Source organism: Balaenoptera ricei, chromosome 1 (assembly GCF_028023285.1).
Source record: "Balaenoptera ricei isolate mBalRic1 chromosome 1, mBalRic1.hap2, whole genome shotgun sequence".
Taxonomy (NCBI): Eukaryota; Metazoa; Chordata; class Mammalia; order Artiodactyla; family Balaenopteridae; genus Balaenoptera; species Balaenoptera ricei.
Genome location: NC_082639.1, coordinates 53,237,760 through 53,259,132, shown reverse-complemented (window position 1 = coordinate 53,259,132; position 21,373 = coordinate 53,237,760).

Genomic DNA, 21,373 nt, shown 5'->3' with positions numbered 1-21,373 from the left:
CATTTCGAGCTTTATCTCCTATGTCATTCTCAACCCTTCCTAGATCTGTGGTGGGAATTGCATTTGCTGCTGGTGCTTGGATGGGTTTGTGAGGGGCAGAAGCATGCATTCCATCTGTCTCTTCTCTAGCCTTTTCTATCACCATCCTCCTCTCTTCCTCAGCCAACAGGGTAGCTAGTGAACTCTGAACGTCAGCCCAATTTGGGTTGTGGGTGGCAAAGATGGAGAAGAATAAATATTCCATCCTGTTAGGGTCTTCCCAATAGGTTGGTATATTATTTTTCCAATTAAACAAGTCTGAGGTTGAAAAGGGAGAGTGTATCCACATGAATCCTGCTGGCTGATCTTGGGCATTTATTCCTCCAATAGGAATCTGCCTCAGTGGGAAATGCTCTGCCTGAACAATAGTAGTTCCCTGGCCAAAATTGGTGCCCTGTCAGGTACAAGAAGGACACCAGTCTGTTTTCCTCATCTCCTGCCAGAGCAGGTGGGGGTGAGTTGGCTACTGTCTGATATTAGGCCCTGGTGCCTGCTTCCCCATTCTGCCCACCATACAGAGGCAGTGGTGGCAGAACTCTAGGAGCATTTATTTGTTGAATTAATTCCTTGTCTCTTGATTTCTGAGAATCTGGTAAAGCTTTTAATATCACCTTACTGGAAGAAATTCCTTTGTGTATCATAATTCTATGCATGATACATTTTTCTCTGAATAGGCTCACTTTGATACAATAGTATAAAAGGCTCTTCATAAGAAACATCATCCCTTTTTCACATTATATACTATACTCCCCTTTCACAGTATATTTCTAGTTGAAAGATAGTGTTATAATTTAGAGAGACTTTGGGGGCCAGTGTTCTCTAGATCCTAAAGAGTACTGAGGCCAAGGAATGTTACTATAGAACACCATTTTTTTTTCTTTTCAGAGGTGCGTAACTAAAAATTTCCCAGTTCTGCTGAATATACCCTAACAGGCTACAAGATGGAACAGAGCTCTGATTACCCATCTTTAGTTGTTCACAGCTCATGCTGTCAAATATCAAGGAGGCCAGCAAGCAAACAAACACAAGGCATCTCTCAGGGTTACAGATTCCTTAGTCCAATACAGAAAATCCCCAAAATCAATGCCCTGCCACAGACAGAGCCAAGCGCCTAAAGAAAAATTACCCTGGTGCCATCACACATGAGCTCTGCTATTTAGCAGAGACATCTCAAGCAAGTGCCTTGCTTCCTTCACCATGAAAGCACTGAGGACCATCGACACCCAGGTGGTGGCAGATGCTAAGGGCTGTCCCTGAGACAAAGGTGCTCAGGAAGCTGTTGGACAGAATCTTACAGCCACCTCCTGTCAGAGACCAATGTGCCACAGTCAAGACACCCAGTTGGGATGGTGGTCATTTCATGGTCACCAAAATTGTTACATAATTGAACTCAGGTTCTCTTGCAACAAAGTCAATCTATTGACACCAGGCTGTGGTGAAGGAAAAGTACAGTGTTTATTTGCAGGGTACCAAGCAAGGAATTCAGGTCCTTTGAGCACTAGCTACCTATTCTCCTTGCTTGGTGCCCTGCAAATAAATGCTGTTCTATCCTTCACCACAACCCAGTGTCAGTAGATTGACTGCTGTGTGTTAGGTGAGTGAACCCAAGTTCATTTCATTAAGAAGATTGCTCTCTATGTCCTACAAATACTATTAAAGCAAAATACCAAGGAAAACTGAAAATAAGGGCAAAGTTGTACAGATAAATGCTGACAAAATTAAAGCACAGAGAAGGTAGTACTGACCAATAAAGCATAATTCAGGTCAAAAGTATGAAATGAAGCAAAGAAAAAATTTTCAGTTACAGTAATCTCCAAATATAAATATCTTTGTGATCCAAACAACATGGCTAAGACAAAACTAAGAAAAGAAAAGACAAAAGGTTGCGATAAAAGTAGAAATTTAAAAGAAAGCTGTAAAGAATAAAATCAAAAACCAAGTAAGAATTTTCCTTAAAGAGAAGAAAATTACAGTGTGCAAAGTTAAGCATGAAGAAGGACCCAGTGTGAGGATTTTAAAAGATAAATTTGCAAATGTATAGTAATATAGAAAAAAATCTAGGTGAAATAAATGATATCCTAGCAAAACTGTAAAATAATCAAATATTGATCCATAAGTAAAAACAAACACAAAGTCCTCGTCAGATGAGTATAAAGAAAAGTCAATAAAATGCTCAACATTTAATAAAAGGTTCGATGTCCAGAACTTTCCATTTAACCATATAGAACAGACAGTTTTCATTAAAGAGTTGTGAACTGAAAAAAAGCTAAAACAGGGAAGTATTTCACAGAAGAGAGAATAACAAATTCTAAACCACCACAAAAATCATTAATGTTTCTTATAGTAAAAGTTTATGTAAATTGATAAACTAAAATTTAAAAAAGAGGGAATTGGAAAGTAATGAATACTAAACATGAAAAGTTGCCCAAACCCAGAAACTGTGGCTATAATTGAAAAAAATTGGATCATTTTACCCATCTGGTGTGGGAATAGTTATAACTTTTCAGGAACTTGGAACACCTATTAAAATCAGAAACAATACATATACTCTCCCCTCGAGAATCTACACCAGGAGTAAAACCACCTAGACTTAACAGTACACAAAAAAAGGTTTAGCACTGAGCTTTTTGTGACAAAAACTCAGAAAACAATGCCCTTTAATAAGAGAAGGATTGAGCCAAAGAAGCCCTATGCCCACTGAGGAGTCAGAGGTAGGTGACTATTAGTGACTATATCAGAGACACAGTGCACTGGTTAGGGATGTCCTGGATATATCAGAGGAAAAACAAGCTGCAGATAATGCAGATAGGACAGTCCCATTTTTGTAAATAGACACAAAACCATAGAAATGAGAATGGACAGTAAACAGATAAAAACATGCTCAGTTTTAGCAGTCAGGGGAATGCTAACAAAACTGGTTCCAGTGTTGGAGAAAGCTGATGATGGTCAGTTCTGGGCCAAATATCCCCCCTCTCCACCTTGAGAGGGGCAGCAGGAACTGTTAGACCTTTTGGGTAATTAAAATGTAAAAAGTATACAGTAATGTCAAACGCTGGGTGGTCACAGAGGGCAGGATGGGAATATGAACTGTTCTTTCTCTCGAGAAAAGGGAGTCCACAAAACCGCCAGCAAATACAGAAAAAAAAAAAAAAAATCACACTAAGAACAACCTGCCTATTCTGAAAAGTTAATTCAGCATAGAGGAAATGCAAGTAGATAATAAACATATGAAATGATGGCAGTCACAAGCCAAGAAAATCAAAGCAAGCTGTTTTCCACCCCTGATTAAGGGGAAATTGGTTTATGGTGGCCTAGCCTTTCAGGAAGGCCAGGTGAGTCCCGGAATTGGAGACTACGAAACACAGCCAAATTCAATTTATGATTTGCTCCAGCTGAGGCAGGAGACAGATGGGCCCCCAGGGCAAACGGTTGGAGATTCGTTCCCTGTGGACCGATACTCCAAGAGGAGAATAACAGGACAATTGAGAGAGGAGGCCGGGCCCTGCCCAGAGAGAAGATAAGAGACCACATATTTCTCATTCTCGAAGTCAGGAGACCTCCCTGGCTACACATGTGCATAAAGGCTCCCTGGAGGTCAAAAGGGAGGGGGCACCACCCCATAGTAAGTGATGCCAAGTGTCCCCATAGGCCTCTTTGGTAAAATCCGTCTTGGCTAAGAGATGTGCACGCATACATGGGAGGATCCTGAGATATACCGAATAGGGACTTTGAACAAGGCAAATCAAAATGATTAGCCAAAGGAAACCCGGAAGAAATCTCCCATGTAAGTGATTTAAACTGCCACAAGGGGCGACTCTCTCTCTCTGAGTCCGCCCGTGTGTCTATCCACAGGTACTGTATACTCTTTTTCCTCCTAATAAACACTTTACTTGTTTCACTACTTTCCGTCTTTGTGGAAATTCTTTTTCTGCAAAGCCAAAAGGGCCAGGGCCTTGTCACTGATCACTGGTCTAGTGGCTCGGGTTCGGTGCTCTCACCGCTGCGACCTGACCTCAGTCTCTGGCCGGGGACTGAAACCCCGCTTCAAGCCGCTGCAGGTTGAGGCCACCCGAGATCACATTTATTGCACACAGTCACACACGCACCATAAGTTAGTCACGCAAGTGAGAAGAGGGATCTGGAAGGAGGCAGCGCTCATGAGTGGCGCCCCCGAACAACGGGTCTTAAGACTAGGGTGAGCAGGAAGTCACAGAGCCTCCAGCTGCACAGACTCAGTCCCCAGACAAGAGCCTTCCAGCTGCTCAGCTCAGTGGTCTCATTTTTAAGGAGCATCCAATAGGGAGTACCAGTTAAGCCCTGGGTGGGGGTGAGGGGGTCTTAACTACATCAGTTGCTCCTGTTCCAATGATGTCTCTCCTTGGGCCTTACCAAACAAATTCCGTACCCATATTAACACACCTAAAATGCCACACTTAAACACTCAAAGTCTAACATCGACTGTTTAAGAACAATCATCATGGAGGCGCCCACTGGCCACTGTGACTCCATTTTGAACTACTTAACACAGCCTAAAGTCATACAAGATGAGTAGGAATCACACTATTAAAAGGCACACCAAAACGTTTACCACCCCGCCAACCCTCCCCACCTGCAATGCCTTGGGTGTGTGAATTGCTCAGCGTTTCTCACCCTTCCTGATTCCTGTCTCCAAATTTCACCCTCCTGCTGTATATTGTTAGAGCAAGTTCCTTAGAACATAAAGCAGCACTCATCACCGCACTGATTAAAAGCCTCTTGTCAAGTAAAAATTGGCACTTGCCATCTACCTCTACAAGGATTAAATCATGTGCTGCTGGAGCTGCTGACTTTCAACATGCCCCCTGAAAAGAGTTCAAGGTGGAGAGCTGAAATGAGGCACTCTGTGCTCTGGGAAAAACTGGCAGAACAGATCTTCAGACAGTTATGTATTTTCAGGAGCTCATTTTATAAGCCCAATTCTTTCATCTCCTCATATCTAGAAAAGCACAAAAATCCTTCATGGTGATGTCTGCTCCTCATGACTAGCAGAAACTTTCTGCAAAAACATATGTGCTTGATTGCATGAACTCCCCCTTCACCAAAATCACATATATACTGACCCTTCCCCCCTACCTCTTTGCAGCACTGTCTCAGAGCTCTCTGAAATGCTGTCTTCCAGGCTGCAGTCCCCATTTTGCCACAAATAAAACTTAACTCGCAACTCTCACATTGTGCCTTTATTTTAGGTCAACACTCTGGAGTCTTCCTAAATGCTAAACCCCTTTTGATGATCCTGAAGCCTGACCTGAAACTTGCCAAGTTTGGTCCAGCCTGGGTGTTTAAACCTTTCTTTCCACCTTAATTTAGGGATTCTGAACCCGGAGTGGATAGAATTTCAGGGTGTCTAGGATCTTGGGCAGAAAAGAGACCACATTTGTTTTCATTCATATCTGAATGGAATTTAGCATGATACAGTTATCAAAACAATAATTGGAGATATAGAATATGTGAGCTTCTTAATCTATTATTTAACAAGATTGAGTGGCAGATCTAAACTATTTTTGAATTTTGACTTACAGTGTAAAACTTTGTTTCATGATACCTGCAAAACTGTAATATGAAATGAAAATACCTGTGATTTCCAGTGGTGACAAAGTCATGGATTCTGCTAATAATATCAGACTACCAAAGCTCCTGGTTAAGGGTCCCCACCCTAGAATCATTCCTCATGTGTTCAGAAGGTCAATTCCCCTGATTTCTCTGTAAAATATGTCTGTTCCCACACCCCTCTCCACTTCTCCAATTACCAAGCCACTCAACTACAAAGTCTTAGCTGCTGCTAAAGAAAAACCACAGGCCCCAAATGGCATCACTTATGCTAAAGCCCAGAACACCAAACCTAGACTTAATACTTGACTTACTTGAAGTTTCCACCTTCCCCAGAAATGTAATCTTAGCCAACCAGTTTGGAATTTTCTGACTGGCACCAAGGAGGTCATCTGTCATGTGGGCCCTCTCCATAGCCTGACCCCCAGAGGAAGAAACAGTCTGCATGATAAAACTGCCATTCCCTTCTCCTCAAAAGACGATCTGGCCTAAAAATAATCTTTTCTTTCCCTAATGGCTCCCTTGTCCCACCCTTCTTCTTATTTAGAAACCTTCCATTTTGTGTAATCACTGGGAGCACCCTTCTAGTTGCTAGATGGGATGCTGTCCAATTCGACCTTCAAATTGGTTGAATTTTGTTTTTTACCACTGCTCACCCACTGAGGGTCCTTGTCCTGGAAGGAGGATGAGTTCCCTGCAGAGCAGGACTTGGTCTCCCGTGCAGCTGTGCTCAGGGTCTAGAATTCAAGCAAAGCCCATGATATCGAATTCAAAATTTAAGGTTTAGTATGTAGAAAAGTATCCCATTTTGTACTCACACACACACACAAAGATACTTTTCTAGATATGTTTGCTTAAATTTATATGATTATAACAGTAAACATGTTATTCCTTTTGTTGTTTAAAAAAGGAGTTCAATCAATTGTTCTAACAATGAAGGAAATGCAGAAAAAGTTACTACTTCCAAATCTATCCCCAGTCAGAAATACTCTGAAGAAATACTTTGGAGATAAAGTTCAAGACCTCACGTCTAGGGAATGGAGGAGAAGGTCCCCTAAGACCTAAAGCTCTCATTTATACCATTGCTTCCAAAAGACACTGTCAATTTCACCTCCTGACTCTGTTTTTAAAGTTAGTACCTAAGTCCTTCCTCATTTCCTCCTGGCCTTCATCTTCTTCTCATGGCACTACTATTTTAATGTCCCCAGTTTCAGGGTAAGGGATGCCTAGGAAGGTGCCTTTCTCACGGGTCAGTGAGGGACAGAGCAGGTTGTAAAGCTAGGGGGCCCCAGGGCAGCACCCACCCCGTGCCCCACGCTTCTGCCAGCCTTACCTGGAGAGGGGCTCCAGCCTGAGATGCAGCCCTGAGCAAAGTGAGGAAGGAGGCTGGAGGACTGACCCAATCTTTTGCTGGCTCCTCCCTCCCCTTGCAGAGTTTGCAAATTCCTAGGCCCAATCCCTTTTCAATCTGCACCCCTTCGCTGCTTCTCCGAACATCTCACGCAGGCCTGAAGCCACTGCTGACTTCCAATCCAGTAACCTCCTGAGCTCCACCTCCAGCTCCGATTCTTGGGCGCCTCCGGCTGAGCGTGTCCAACGCCCACCCCACCGCCACAACTCCAGGCTCTCGAGGCAATAAAGGCACCACTTATTGCCCTGTTATTCAGACATAACCCCAGGCGTCAACCTTGATTTCTCTCCTTCCTTCAATCCCCACATTTAATCATTCCCAAGCCCTTGTGTTTGTCCACTTCTTTCTCTCTCCGTGGCTCTGTAACCATGCTGGACTCTGTGCGGCCTTCCAGAACAGAACCCTCCCAGCTTGTCCTCTGCTTTAGTTCCTCTCTGAAGTACCTAGATAACAGTATTTGATGCACATTTCCTGAGCTGTTTTACAGATGCTAAACCCCACACCAAACGGAAGAAGTGGTCAACTTAAAAAAAATGCACAGGGGCTTCCCTGGTGGCACAGTGGTTAGGAATCCGCCTGCCAATGCGGGGGACACGGGTTCGAGCCCTGGTCCGGGAAGATCCCACATGCTGCGGAGCAGCTAGGCCCATGCGCCACAACTACTGAGCCTGTGCTCTGGAGCCCACGGGCCACAACTGCTGAGCCCGCGTGCCACAATTACTGAAGCCCATGCACCTAGAGCCTGTGTTCTGCAACAAGAGAAGCCACTGCAGTGAGAAGCCCACACACCGCAGTGAAGACCCAACACAGCCAAAAATTAAAAAATTAAATAAATAAATTTATTTTTAAAAAAAAAGCACAATGTGAGAATTGCGAGTTAAGTTTTATTGGGGGCAAAATGAGGGCTGCAGCCCAGGAGACAGCATTTCAGAGAGCTCTGAGACACTGCTCAAAGAGGTAGGGAGGAAGATCAGTATATGTGATTTTGGTGAAGGGGGAGCTCATGCAATCAAGCACATATTTTTTGCAGTAGGTTTCTGCTAGTCTCATGAAGGTTTCTGCTAGTCATGAGGAGCAGACGTCACCATGAAGGATTTTAGTTCTTTTCCAAATATGAGGAGATGCAAGAATTGGACTCATAAAATCAGCTCCTGAAAATATCTGACTATCTGAAGACCTGTTCTGCCAGTTCTTCTCAGAGCACAGAGTGCCTCATGTCAGCTCTCCACCTTGAACTCCTTTCAGGGGGGATGTTGAAAGTCAGCAGCTGCAGCAGCACATGATTTAATCCTTGTAGAGGTAGATGGCAAGTGTCAATTTGTAGTTGATAGGGCCCTCTCATGGTCATAAATTCGACCATGCTTTGGGAGCCATTTCATGACCATTTCATCCCACGGTGCTAGGAAGGCTCATTCCTAGGTCTAATGAAGATTTTGCTGATAGGCCACTCAACGTGCTATTACTGGACTAGACCTTGTAAACAATAGTCAAAGGTCTCTGGACCACCTCTCTTATTTACTAGTCTGTTATGATCCAGGAAACAATTCCCTCTTGTTGCATCTTCCCATATCTAGAGCTACACTACTGCAATCATTGATCTCATACAGAACCATATATTTTTGTCAGTGGCTCAGTCACACATTTGGTAATGCAAGAAACAACAATCTTGTAAAACAGGCAAAATACAAATAACATAGCTAATAACATTAATAGAGTTACAAGTAAATATTTAAGCCAAGAGCTTCCTACGCCAAACCAGTTTTAGAAGAGATCGTCAAGACTAGGGAGTGGGTCCCTTAAGGCAGAAATCTGATTTTTCATATGCTTCATTAAATGTGTTACATTAGAGGATCCATCAGGTATGAAAACACAGCATTCAGTTTGAATTATGGCACAGGTGCCTCCCTGAGATGCTGTAAGGATGTCGAGGGCCATGCAGTCTTGTAGCACTGCTCTTCTCATCATGGAGACCTCAGAATTCAGTAAGCTAATAGCCTGGTTACTATCATTTAAAGGCTGTTGAGTGAATTTTGTTAAGGCTTCAATATGGCCAATTACATTCTCCAATCCTCTTGAAGAAGGCAAAAAAATTGTTGTTAAATGGTCATACCAGCATAATACAGATCTCTTGACCCATTGGACTCGTACCAATGGTAGATTGGCTGGGGTCATCTCTAAATTGTTACGTATATGACCTTGACTCCAAGGGAATCCCAGGGTACATTTTCCTATCCATCCTGGGGTAAGCCAAGGCCATAAATTAGCACCACAAATCCACTGAGTTCCATTAGGTGCAACCCAGTGAATCTCTGATCCTCTGACCCAGTCAGTTCCATACCAATCACCGTCTCTAAGGGAAAGAATATGTAGGCCTTGTTCATAAGGCACCCAGCCTAATTTCCTAATGTTACTAGGCTGATCATCCTTAGTATGATTCAATTGTTCCCAACATAGAGGAGCTTTTAAACTTAAATGACCATAGCCTGGTGTTAACCACATAAATCTATCCCATAACTGTGGGAGGTTTTATTCCTTGGCTGAAATTTGCTTGTTGCTCTGATTGAGCTTGAGTAGCTTTCAAGGAAAATTCATATTTATGGCCAGGGTCAGAGCAGGTATTATTAATTGGCCAGGTGAAATTATCCCATCTAGTAACATCAGTAGTGGCCGGAACAGGACTATAAACTTTTTCTTTTAAAATAAATTTCCCAAGGGCCAACCAATCAGAGCCTTGGAGGGAAGAAATTCACCAAGGTAACCCAGAAGTACTAGACACAGGTACTTGGCTACAAACCCAAGAATTGGATTGATTTTTAAAACTAGCATAGGGTTATGCCCATGATAGAAAAATATTTGATTTATATGCAAAGGTCCAGGAAGTCAAGAAAACATTATAAATGATCATATGACTCAGGTCCAGGATCTTGGGCTAGCTGTCTACTTCTGATGTCGTCTTCTTCTCGTCCTGGTGTGAGTGTAGTTTTTCCTCTGTTTGAGCGTTGTTTTAAAGTGATTTTGAGGTCAGCCGTCCTCTTTATAGGCCAATCCAGTGCAGGGGCCCTTTGTGAGTGGAAATTCATCCAAGAGTCAATTCCCTTCGGTTTCACTGTGCCTGAGCTAGTTAAGAGTACCTGATAAGGGTCCTGCCATCTAGGTTGGAGATAGCCCTTTAAATTATGTCTTTTCCAGTATGCATAATCCCCTGGTTGCAGATCATGGAGCATCTGATCTTCATCCAAAGATAGATTATTGAGATACGCTTCAGGAACAAACTTACAGTGTCCTTTTAATAATTCAATTAAACTTTACATTAATATAATGTAACAGTAAGGAACTATCCAGGAAGTGAGCCTTAGTAAATACAGACCTCCATTAACAAAACTGGGATTTAACATTCATTGAAACATCTTTTTCTCTCTAAAATTATCCTCATTTCTACCAAATATAACCAAAGTAAGACTAATTTATTTGCAAAATAAATCTGGTCTCAAAAACTTGGCCTGATGATTTATGTGACTATAATTGATCACATAGACTTTTTTGCTTTGCTGAAATTTTTATAAGGGGTCCCAGACTGAACTTTTGAAAGACCTCTCAGGGCTTGGAAAGTCACGACGAGGGCTTATCACAGATTTATCTAGGTGAATTCCTCCCGTATTTAGGTGAATTCTTCCCTTTTCAAGGTTCCCAAAATACCTTGAGATTTCTGTACCTGTTAGTGAGGTAGCCTTCCTAATTTATCTGATAAAGCTGCTGGGAACCAAAGAGTTTCCAATCTCTGGAGGGAGCAGATAGAAAAGATAAATGTTTCAATTCGCTTACAAAGGTATAATTTACCAAATTACTGTAAGTCATAATTAGTTTGAGGGGAAGATTTCCTTATACCTGGAAAACACAGATTTAAACCAGTAATTTTCCAGATAGAAACCATAAAAATTATAACCATATTCAGCAGTTCACTCAGTCCTATGTAACTAATCCTTTTTGTTAACAGTTTTATGAAGCCATCAGGTTTCCCATTAGAATTCTTTGACTTCTTACCCAGTTCAGCATTATGGTCTGAAAGTCAGAAACTTGTATTTATCCAAAGGTCCTTTCTATAAATCTTCTTGAAGAGGAAGCATTTTTGCAAAGGCCTCAGAATAAAACCACAACTGTCTATAATAACAAAAGACTTAAGAAAGCATGTTTAAAATCTGATTACAATGCAACTAACGGAGAAACTTGGTTACTGCTATGACATACAACACTTTAAGATAATAACTAGAATTATGACTGATAACATTTTACCAATTTTAGGAACTCTATATAATTTCTAGGATATCTATATTAGTAACATTTACCATACAATATAACCTAAGAAGATTTATTACTCATTTGGCAATAGTTCCCATGTAATTTAACATACCAAATGAACCTAATTAGTTTAATATCTCTCTTTGGGATGTTTCAGGGGCCCCTTGAAGCATCCCAAAGTTAGCTAGAGGTCAAGAGGATTTCATTAGAATTTGATTTAGGAAGTTTCGTCAAAAAAAAAAAATATATCAAAAGGGTTTAGAACATTCAGTCAGATAGGATCACAGGTCACTGTGAAACAATAGTTATTCACTTAGTCAAAGTAACAGTAAAAGATTTCAAAGGCAAATACAGAACACGTCACTTAAAAGGTAAAGAAACTTGAAATCTGTTATCAAAGGCAGTTCAACATTTTAAGAAATCTTGTCCTCTCGAGAGAAAAAGCCAAATTCAAGTTTTGCACCAGCTTACTTTTAAAATTCATTTACTCAGTTAATTTTAAACTTAGTCAATCCTGACCATGCACAAAACTCTTTTCTTGGGGTCCACTTTCCATAAGCCTTTCATGACTTTCTGTACCATCACTTAATTTTTTTTCCATCCAGAAACAGACAGCTGTGAATCAAACCTATTTCCTTTTCCCTTGATAAACTGCAATTCCGTTCCTCATGCGTTCTTCACTGAAAACACACATCCTACTTTCCTTAAGCACCCATGAACTGTCCTCTATATCAGCACTCTGTAGATTGGTAAACATAAATCCAAATAATAATTTCTTGAAAAATGTTCTTTCTTATGGAAAATACCTCAGTGTGGCACCAAACATATTTATTAATAGTTCTAAACCTTTTGTTTCTCTGTAAACGGAAGCCAATGTTCAGTAATTAATGTTTCAGTATCTTATTTTATTTGGGAATGACCTAACTGTTGAACAAACTTCCATCACTTAACTTAGCACAACTCTAGAATTTCAAGTTACCAAAATCTGGAGAGACTATTTTAGACAGACATTCCTAAGACAAAATTATTCTTAACAGAGTTTATCTAAAATCTCTTATCTCATTTACATTTTCTTTCCTTAAAAGTTTCTTCGCATCAAGTTACTTTCCTTGCTGACAAATTTGCTACAGATATAACAAGATTTTATTCAACTTATATTAGACCTAAGTGCAATAAAAGTATTACACTTAATGTTGATGACTCTAAAGACATGTCTATATTAATTAGATCAACAAACTTAAACATTAATACCAGGTATTAATTTAATACTGAATATTTCCCAGTTCACGTGAACCTGAAACTAATTCCGGCCATTAACCTCCTGCATTTTTTTTTTTGTTGAGAATTTATATAAACAATTTCCTTTAGTCCAATTAAGTAGAACTCACAATTTAATTCTGATAATACCATCCAAAGGTAAAAACAAAAATAATGCACACATAAACATATAGACAGGCACAATGAAAGATCTCATAACTTCATTTTCTAAACTGTCATGAATCAGATATCACAATATAAAACTCACTTGTTGTAAATAACTGTTGGAATAAGTTAAAGAATTTTTTCCATCCTTTTTTTTTTCCCCCCTCAGTCTCAGGAATTAGAGATGATCTAGAAAAGATAAGTAATCCTGAGAGCTCTGGTCTCAAGGCACACGGAGAGAAAATCAGGTTCTCCTAGTAGGACTTATTCCCTCAGGGTTAGAATTCTGAAGAAATTTTTAAAAATTTTTTATTTATTTATTTTCTCCTTCAAGCTAGCTTTCTCTACTGGTTGGGAATTAAACAGGGGTTGGTTAAACTTCAACTGGCATTGGGTAGTTAATTGGCACAATTGAAGGTTCATAATTTTCGTAGATAGCCCCTTTTCTTTCTTTTTCTTTTTCTTTTTATGGTCTTGAAAAGTTGGTCAGCCAATGTAACAAGGGTGTTTGTATGTAATGTGGACCAACCTAGATTGTGTCTTTTGACTAGAGTAGCTAAATCCTCATCTAAGCCTTCTAAAAAGGCAGAGTTAAGCAAAGGATCATTTTGGTCATTAGAGAATGACTCAGGTGTCAAGCCAGAATATTGCTTGAAAGATTTTTTCTAACCTTTCACAACAGTCCAGAATTTATTCATCCGATCTTTGCTTGCACTGTTGAATCTCTGTCCAGTGTACGGTTTGTTTGGGAAAAGCTCTGGGATAACTTTGAGTTATTTCTGAGCTAATTCCTTGCATTCAGTGTGAGCCTATGATTCAAAATCCACTAAGGGGTGTTTCTATTCTGCTTTCTTTATCCATTCCCTTGCTTTGCTTTCAGAAACTAATAGCTGTATTAATTGACATAGACCTGAAAACTGAGCTTATATCTCCAATGGTTAACTCCATCAGAAATATAAATCCCAATGGATCCTGACTTGGATTGGGAAATTCCTTAGCCACGGCTCTAAGTTCTGCTTGGGTCCAAGGTGTGTACGTAAACACCGAGGATGGTTCATCTCTCCCTGTAATAGGTTTCTCCTTAAAGGGAACTATAGTCACTTCTGTTTTTTTATCCTCCTTTGCTGGGGAAAGGGGAGCAGCTGGAAGCAGAAGAGTTGGGAGAGAAGAGATAGCGTCTGGGCCAGGCAGTTCAGATAGAAGAGGGTACGTGCGAGGAGCAGAGGGAGAGACAGAGAGCGCTAGCAGCCTTTTTTTAGTTTAGAAACTCCTCGTACCAATTAAAGTAAGCATTCCAGTCGGCTTTTTCTAACTGTGTGCACAAAAATAGCAATTTTGGAATATCAGAAGACCCCAATTTGGCCATTTTAGGTTGCCATCTCCTTTAGTATAATTTCCCCAATTAAGTAGGTATTTGCAAGTATAAACCTGACTGAGGTGTTGGTCAGAGGCTGGTTTTCTGACGTCCCTTGTTTCTGTGTTTGAGAGGCTCTATTCCCCATTTTAAAGTTGAATTTTTCAGGGATAAAATTTACTAGTGAAACTGTGTGGTGGGCCAGTGTGCTGCTAGTGAACTTAACCCCTCTAGGCATCGCCCTGGGGTCATTTCAGCCGTCTTACGTGTCTCGGTTTCTCCCTTGGGGGGTCTAAGACCACCGTGGGTGCTCGGATTGCTGAATGGCCAATTCTTATCCACGACCCCCAGTCGAGCAAGTGTTTTAATTAACGCGTGGATTTCCCTATGGGACCACTGCACGGTATGAGAACTCTGCCTCCACCACTCCCGTATATTTCTCAGTCGCCTGAGAAAGTCGTAACCTGCGGGAGGAGTCTTCCCTGTCCTTCAGAGAAAAAGCTCTCATGTAATATCTTCACTTTTATCCCGACAAATTCTATTAAGGCAGCTGAAATGAGGAAAAGCATCAGATCTGCCTCTTACCTAACCACTCAGCGCAGACCACTCAGTCTCCTGCAACTGAGCAACCCCAGTATCTTTCAGCCAAGCCCTAAATGTACATTTTTCCAAGCTGGCGCAACCGCCGATTGCATAGACTCCTGGGATTTGCTGTGTCTCTCGTGCGCCCCCGCGTGCCCATCTGCGGTTTCGCAGGCTGCTGTTGGCTCGGGTGTGCATGGAGTTGGACGACAGCAAGTTTGGGTGCACTTGGTCCGGAGCCAGGATTTCATTTCTAGCCTCTGAAGGTGAAAGAGAATCCACGTGCCAGGGAAGCGAGTCTCCTGTCCTCACCAGCGTGAGACAAACCAAACGCCTGGCAAAGCTACCTGGTTAGAATCTTCACGTGTCCCTAGAAAACCAGTGATCAAGGAAGGGTTTGAAAGGAGTAATTATATTGGTATTTCAATTATGGACATAAATTTTCGAAGCTGCGGGAGAGAAGTCACAGTAGTGTTTCAAGCCCTTGATCCCCTGCTCTGCTCTTTAAGCTACATTTAATTGATGCATCTTTGTCGTGTCGGGCGATCACACATAATGGCTTTGTGAAGCCTGCGCTGTGGCTGCAGAACTTTCGGGTAAGGAATTGTCCACTGAGCAGTCAGGACACTTCCGGGAAGGGCGGCGGGGAAGGGAGTCTTCTAGCCCCTAAGGAAACAGGGAGCCCCACCCACACTCTCTGCCTTGGTCGGAAACAAGCATGTTGTGGCCTTCCCAATCCTGGAAACAAAACATTTCTGTTTAATTCATGGGTCGGTACTGGTCTATCTGGCCCTGGGATCCGCATTCTATTTGGCAGCCAGAAAGGGGGTCTGTCCCAGGGCGGATGGGGAGGTGGTTTGGAAGAGACAATGCGATTTTTGCTTGTTCCCCCGCCCCCGCCACCGTGTCCCCCGTTGTGTGACCTTGAGCAGATTTCTAATTTACTTGGTTAGTTTCCACCTTCTGTAAACAGTGGGGACAAGAATACCTATCCTGAAGGACTATGATGGTTCATTGGGTTCCCCCCCACAATATTTTATTATGCAAAATTTCAAACATACAGCAAAGTTGAAAACTTTCACAGAGCATATCCACCACCAAGATTGTCGTTAACATTTTACTAAAATGTTTTATCACACAGCTGTCCATGTATCCGTCCATCTATTCACCTATGAATCCATCTTTTCAAAAATGCATTTCAAAGTAAATTGCAGAGAGATTAAAAAAAAAATTGTATCTGGCATAGTGCCTGGATATTTCCATTCAACAAGTATTTGAACACTTATGTTGTGCCAGTACTGTGCTAGGTGCTGGGGATACAAGTCTGAAAGACACTGTTTCTGTCCTCAGGGTGTTCAGAATTTGGCATGAACAGAGACAGGTTAACAGATACCAACTCTCCCATAGTTGACATGATAGGGGAAGCTCAGTGTGAACCCCAAGCAGAGGAGAGAGACTTATCCTGTTCTGTGAGGTCAGGGAAGTCTTTCTGGAGGAAGTGACATTTCAAAGGAGACTTTATGATAGCCTCTACAACTACTGTAATACAGTGTAATGCACACATAAACTAGCTTTACTCTACACCTCAGGGTGGTTAATTAACACTGAAGTTGTACCCACAGTAGAAATCTTATGTCCAAAGATGGAGAATTGGTATTTGAAATGCCATATATTTCTGGAATGGCTTCAACAGCAATGGAAAGATGATATACTTCCAGAATGGCTTCAAATATCATCATCTAAAAACTACACTAACGAGTGCATTAATTACCTAGGGTTAATTTTTAAGTTAATGAAATGAATGTGTACAAGATCTGTGTTTGGTAGGAGGATGGAAGAGGCACCCCCTCTCCCCTTGCTTAAACAGGACCTAGTGATCTAAAGCCCAACACCTTCAGGGAAGCCTTCTAGGTCTGGAACCCTCAGTTCTGCATGTCCCCTCCCACCTCCACCCCCTCCTCAGGAAGGGTTTATCTGGTGGGACAGAAAGTCTGAATGTTGTTGCAATTGCCTGGGACTGAAAATTTTCAAACCAGGTGTTTGTGGGAGGACCCAAAACATTTGATCTTAACCCTGTCTGCACATTAGAATCCTCTGCGGAGCTTTAAAAAAAAATTCTTGGATCTCACCCTTTCTCCCCCCCAGTCCCCATTTAATTGGTCTGGGGTGTAGCCCGGGCATTGGGCATTTAAAATATCCCCAGGTGATTTTAATGCACAGCCAAAGTTCGGAACCATTGGCTTAAAAAGACAGAAGGCAGCTCACCGAGCTTTCTGGACAGGTGGGGCTGTGTTTTGTGTTGCCCGCCGATGAATGTTTATACAGGTGGCCAACTCACAGACTTGTCTCGGTGTAACATACCTCAGATAGCAAGGCGGTGAGGGAGGAGGCCTGTCTTCCTGTCCGCTTGTAACAGTTGGAGGCCGCTGATATTTACCAAAAAGAACTTCCCAACTGTAACTGACCACAGATCAGAAGGAAAAGGGAGGCGAGTGCTCCAGCCTAGCGGTTCTCTAACTTTAGTGTGTATCAGAGTCAAATGGAGAGTCCGTTAAAACACAGGTTGTTGGGCCGCATCCCAGAGATTCTGATTCAGTTGGTCCAGGGCCGAGCACACATTTGCATCTCTCCCAGGCGATGCTACTGATGCCTGTCAGTGGTTAAACGTTGAGCAGCATCGCTCGCTGTGCTAATGAACACTGTGTGCAAAGGCCTAAGGGCAAGAGAGCTTGGCTTATCTTGGGAGGTATTTGGTGACACTAGTATTAATACTACTGCTAGATATTTAGATAGAAGCTAAATCATGAAGTGCCTCAAAAACATGCTGAGTTCGGACTTTACCCTCAGTGCAGTGAGAAGCTACCTAATTAGGTATAAATACCTAGGGGGTCCCTGGTGGCGGGATGGCAGGGGCAAGACCTCAGCTGTCTGCTCCTGGGGATCTGGGAAGGTGATAGTGGTGATGGCGATGGCACCGCAGCTGTGGACACCAGAGGGGCAGGAGGCAGAAAAGGGTTGAGAACAAGGAGGGAGAACACTTCTGTGCTTACTGTAAAGCAAGGTAGTCCCTGGAGGAGTTGCAGTTCAGTATCCCATAATGTCGGTGATAATTATTGTTGTGTATCAACTTTGAGGGTGTTTTTGGATGAGACTAATATTTTTTGTTGTTGTTGTTCAACAAATATATATATATATAGATATATATATATATTTAACATCTTTATTGGAGTATAATTTCTTGACAATGGTGTGTTAGCTTCTGCTGTATAACAAAGTGAATCAGCTATATGTATACATATATCTCCATATCCCCTCCCTCTTACGTCTCCCTCCCACTCTCCTTATCCCACCCCTCTAGGTGGTCACAAAGCACCGAGCTGATCTCCCCGTGTGATGCAGCTGCTTCCCACTAGCTATCTATTCTACATTTGGTAGTGTATATATGTCAATGCTACTCTCTCACTTCATCCCAGCTTCCCCTTCCCCCTCCCCGTGTCCTCAAGTCCATTCTCTATGTCTGCCTCTTTATTCCTGTCCTGCCCCTAGGTTCATCAGAACCTTTTTTTTTTTCTTTAGATTCCATATATATGTGTTAGCATATGGTATTTGTTTTTCTCTTTCTGACTTACTTCACTCTGTATGACAGACTCTAGGTCCATCCACCTCATTACAAATAACTCAATTTCTTTTCTTTTTATGGCTGAGTAATATTCCATTGTATATATGTGCCACATCTTTATCCACTCACCTGTCGATGGACACTTAGGTTGCTTACATGTCCTGGCTATTGTAAATAGTGCTGCAGTGAACGTTGTGGTACATGACTCTTTTTGAATTATGGTTTGCTCAGGGTCTATGCCCAGTAGTGGGATTGCTGGGTCATATGGTAGTTCTATTTTTAGTTTTTTAAGGAACCTCCATACTGTTCTCTATAGTGGCTGTATCAATTTACATTCCCACAAACAATGCAAGAGGGTTCCCTTTCTCCAAACCCTCTCCAGTATTTATTGTTTGTAGATTTTTTGATGATGGCCATTCTGACTGGTGTGAGGTGATACCTCACTGTAGTTTTGATTTGCATTTCTCTAATGAAGAGTGATGTAGAGCATCCTTTCCTGTGTTTATTGGCAATCTGTATATCTTCTTTGGAGAAATGTCTATTTAGTTCTCCTGCCCATTTTTGGATTGGGTTGTTTGTTTTTTTGATATTGAGCTGCATGAGCTGCTTGTATATTTTGGAGATTAATCCTTTGTCAGTTGCTTCGTTTGCAAATATTTTCTCCCATTCTGAGGGTTGTCTTTTTGTCTTGTTTATGGTTTCCTTTGTTGTGCAAAAGCTTTTGTTTCATTAGGTCCCATTTGTTTATTTTTGTTTTTATTTCCATTTCTCTAGGAGGTGGGTCAAAAAGGATCTTGCTGTGATTTATGTCATAGAGTATTCTGCCTATGTTTTCCTCTGAGAGTTTAATAGTGTCTGGCCATACATTTAGGTTTTTAATCCATTTTGAGTTTATTTTTGTGTATGGTGTTAGGGAGTGTTCTAATTTCATACTTTTACATGTACCTATCCAGTTTTCCCAGCACCACTTATTGAAGAGACTGTCTTTTCTCCACTGTATATGCTTGCCTCCTTTATCAAAGAGAAGGTGACCATATGTGCGTGGGTTTATCTCTGGGCTTTCTATCCTGATCCATTGATCTATTTTTCTGTTTTTGTGCCAGTACTATACTGTCTTGATTACTGTAGCTTTGTAGTATAGTCTGAAGTCAGGGACCCTGATTCCTCCAGCTCCATTTTTCTTTCTCAAGATTGCTTTGCCTATTTGGGGTCTTTTGTGTTTCCATACAAATTGTGAAATTTTTTGTTCTAGTTCTGTGAAAAAAGCCATTGGTAGTTTGACAGGGATTGCACTGAATCTGTAGATTGCTTTGGGTAGTAGGGTCATTTTCACAGTGTTGAGTCTTCCAATCCAAGAAAATGGTATATCTCTCCATCTGTTTGTATCATCTTTGATTTCTTTCATCAGTGTCTTACAGTTTTCTGCATACAGGTCTTTTGTTTCCTTAGGTAGGTTTATTCCTAGGTATTTTATTATTTTTTTGCAATGGTAAATGGGAGTGTTTCCTTAATTTCTCTTTCAGATTTTTCTTCATTAGTGTATAGGAATGCAAGTGATTTCTGTGCATTAATTTTGTATCCTGCTACTTTACCAGATTCATTGATTAGCTCTAGTAGTTTTCTGGTAGCATCTTTAGGATTCTCTATGTATAGTACTATGTCATCTGCAAACAGTGACAGTTTGAGTTCTTCTTTTCCAATTTGGATTCCTTTTATTTCTTTTTCATCTCTGATGTGCTGTGGCTAAAACTTCCAAAACTATGTTGAATTAGAGTGGTGAGAGTGGGTATCTTCCTCTTGTTCCTGATCTTAGAGGAAATGGTTTCAGTTTTTCACCATTGAGAACAATGTTGGCTGTGGGTTTGTCATATATGGCCTTTATTATGTTGAGGTAAGTTCCCTGTGCCTACTTTCTGAAGAGTTTTTATCATAAATCGGTGTTGAATTTTGTCAAAAGCTTTTTCTGCATCTATTGAGATTATTATACACTTTCTATCCTTCAGTTTGTTAATATGGTGTATCACATTGATTGATTTGCGTATATTGAAGAATCCTTGCATTCCTGGGATAAATGCCACTTGATCATGCTGTATGATCCTTTTAATGTGCTCTTGGATTCTGTTTGCTAGTATTTTGTTGAGGATTTTTGCATCTATGTTCATCAGTGATATTGGCCTATAGTTTTCTTTTTTTGTGACATCTTTGTCTGGTTTTGGTATCAGGGTGATGGTGGCCTCATAGAATGAGTTTGGGAGTGTTCCTCCCTCTGCAATATTTTGGAAGAGTTTGAGAAGGATAGGTGTTAGCTCTTCTCTAAATGTTTGATAGAATTCGCCTGTGAAGCCATCTGGTCCTGGGCTTTTGTTTGTTGGAAGATTTTTTTTTTTTTTTATAAATTTATTTATTAATTGATTGATTTTTGGGTGTGTTGGGTCTTCGTTTCTGTGCGAGGGCTTTCTCTAGTTGTGGCGAGCGGGGGCCACTCTTCATCGTGGTGCGCGGGCCTCTCACTATCGCGGCCTCTCTTGTTGCGGAGCACGGGCTCCAGACGCGCAGGCTCAGTAGTTGTGGCTCATGGGCCTAGTTGCTCTGTGGCATGTGGGATCTTCCCAGACCAGGGCTCAAACCCGTGTCCCCTGCATTGGCAGGCGGATTCTCAACCACTGCGCCACCAGGGAAGCCCTGTTGGAAGATTTTTAATCACAGTTTCAATTTCAGTGCTTGTGATTGGTCTGTTCATATTTTCTATTTCTTCCTGGTTCAGTCTCGGAAGGTTGTGCTTTTCTAAGAATTTGTCCATTTCTTCCAGGTTGTCCATTTTATTGGCATATAGTTTCTTGTAGTAATCTCTCATGATTCTTTGTATTTTTGCAGTGTCAGTTGTTACTTCTCCTTCCTCATTTCTAATTCTGTTGATTTGAGTCTTCTCCCTTTTTTTCTTGATGAGTCTGGCTAGTGGTTTATCAATTTTGTTTACCTTCTCAAAGAACCAGCTTTTAGTTTTATTGATCTTTGCTATTGTTTCCTTAATTTCTTTTTCATTTATTTCTGATCTGATATTTAT